This window comes from Elaeis guineensis, chromosome 2, assembly GCF_000442705.2.
Source record: "Elaeis guineensis isolate ETL-2024a chromosome 2, EG11, whole genome shotgun sequence".
NCBI lineage: Eukaryota > Viridiplantae > Streptophyta > Magnoliopsida > Arecales > Arecaceae > Elaeis > Elaeis guineensis.
The window spans coordinates 108,664,228-108,666,816 of NC_025994.2; positions in this window are offsets into that span (position 1 = coordinate 108,664,228).

Below are 2,589 nucleotides of genomic sequence, written 5' to 3' on the forward strand. Positions count from 1 at the left end.
GAGGTCTTAGAGCTCTCTATAAAAAGGCCTTCCCCCTTCCTAAGAATCCCCCACCAGTCTTCCTCCCTGATTTCTCCGATTGAAGCCGCGACCCCTTGATTCGTGCTCACCGCGATTTCTCGTTGGAAGAGTCACCGGAGCTCGAGGTAAGCGAGATTCCTCTTTCTCTCTTCTCTCCCTTCCTTTTCGTACCTGTGAGCGCGATTGTCGGCAACTGGTGTCGCCGGATTTTGTCGAGGAAGAAGTTCCCTATTCCGCCCCTCTCTTTTTTTTGATTTTCTGACGTCGACAGTCACCACCGATCGCCGGCCTTGGTTCCTCCGAGCCTCGGGTGGGTCGTCCTCTTGTTGTCGGCCACCGTCGTGTCAGCTACGGCCTTGATCGGCCGGTCAAAAAGAGGAAGACCGTTCGGTCCCCTGTTTTGCCAAAGAAGGCCACGAAAAGAAAAAGAAAAAGAAAAAGAAAAAAAAAGAAAAGAAAAAAAAGAAGAGAGACTCTCTTTCTTCTCTCTCTCTATGATCTAAACCATTACTTTCTCTCTCTAAAATTGAACTTTCTCTCTCTAAAAATTTTCTCTCTCCTCCTTTCTCTCTCTACAAAGCCCTATGGATCTCCTATTAGGCCATCTTTTCCACTCCTAGGGACCTATGAGTTTGAATCGATTTAGAGCTGAAGGGGGAGATTTATTGGACTGATCATTAAGTCAGTCATCCTCTTATATTATGTAATTTTATTAAATATATGAAATAAAATTTAATGATGATTTAATATTTTAAATAGGACTGTCTGATTCATTTAAGGAAGATTAAAAAGTCTAGGACGATCGAGGTAAGTGGATCTTATTTTCTTTATTTATTTTTAAATAATTATATTTTTCATAAAAAAAATTATTGTTGATGAAATTATATTTTTCATAAATTAAGGATCAGCATATATGATATGAAAAAGTATGTTTTATTATGAGTATTGATTCCATGAATATATTTTATAAAAATTGTATGATTATGAAGTATAAAATTTTATCATTTTCCATCTATATACATGTATATTTTAAGAAAAAGATATAATAAATTTGAAAAAGCTCTCAGATGACTATGAACGAATCCTTTCGAGAAGATCGATATTTGGAGCTAGCATCTACACGAAACATGGTCCTGCCAGCGGGTATAAAGTTGGCACATGAATTAAGAACTCTGTCGATTAAGAAACATGATTCTGTCACGGGTATAATAGTGACTTTAGCACGAACATTTGTGAGCAATTTTTTGAAACATGACACGAATACATTACAGAAATGATTTATGATTCATGATTGTGAAATATACATGATTTATGCATGCATGATGAGCTTATAACTTATTTTATTATATGCTCTATGAAATATTTATTTTTACAATAATTGTTATTTACTAAATGATGCATTATCATAGAAAATTTATGCTTGATCCGATAAGGAAGCGGAAGTCTACTTATTGAGCTAGTGTAGCTTATATTCTTTTTGTTTTCTTTTTCATGTACAATACAATTTATCTCAGACAAAATGGTCTCGATTAGTACCTCAAAAATGACGAAATAGAATCAACCAACGTTCTATGATTCAAAATAAAAACTCAATTAAATTTGATTCACATAAAAAGAAAAAAACCAATTAATTCATTATATGAAGCAAAATTACTATGCGATGGCAGTGGATTCATTGACGAGTCAAAAAGAAAAATTTAAAAAACACTACAGATATTATCTTTTATCACATAAATATATGAATTATGGGAATAGGAAGGACTCATATATTTATGAATCAACATTACAAATAGAAGGAGACCAAGAAATTCCATACAATTTCAATACACTGAAATCCGAATGTACAGAGAAATAAAGTTAGGACTGGTGAAAAGGGAATCTAGGTTTGGGGAACAGCAAAACAAGCTAGAAAATTTTATATTAGAAATTCAGTTTATGTTTATGGATTGTAGCTTTGATTATTTTTTTTATCATTGGATTTAGATGCTCTGAACCAGTTTTGGTTTAATTAAATATTTGAATTAAATTTTATTATTATATTTATTTATGATGTATCTATTATTATATTTAAAAAAATAAATTTTGGCTTCGTGTTATCGTGAGCCCTATTTTTTGATAGTATGATCATATTATGTCTCGAATTTGGAGCGTGATAAGATTAGCAGAAGAATGCCAGATGAAAACGTGAATATTGGATGGGTGAAGGGGAGAAATAGTATTGTTATAAACAGTGAAGCATAGAATACCTTCATGAGATGAGAAGAAGAGGACTGCATACATTCCAGGTTCCACGGGGGCGTCCAAATTCTTAGCGATGATGGAGGAGAAGGAATTCGTTCCACTAACGGAATATAAAAATAAAAATAATTAAAAACAACTCCGTTAACGGTCATCCAAAACGCGTGAGGCAGGGCCGTTCTTGGTTCACTGCGTAATTAATCTCAATGCGAGGCCTACTTTCTTTATAAGCAAATCCCGTTCCCATTAGTTGGGAAGTCTCCATGGACGATCCCCTATAACAGGGGTACCGTCCTTGCCCGAGCTGAGGTTTCCGCAGCGCCCCTCCAC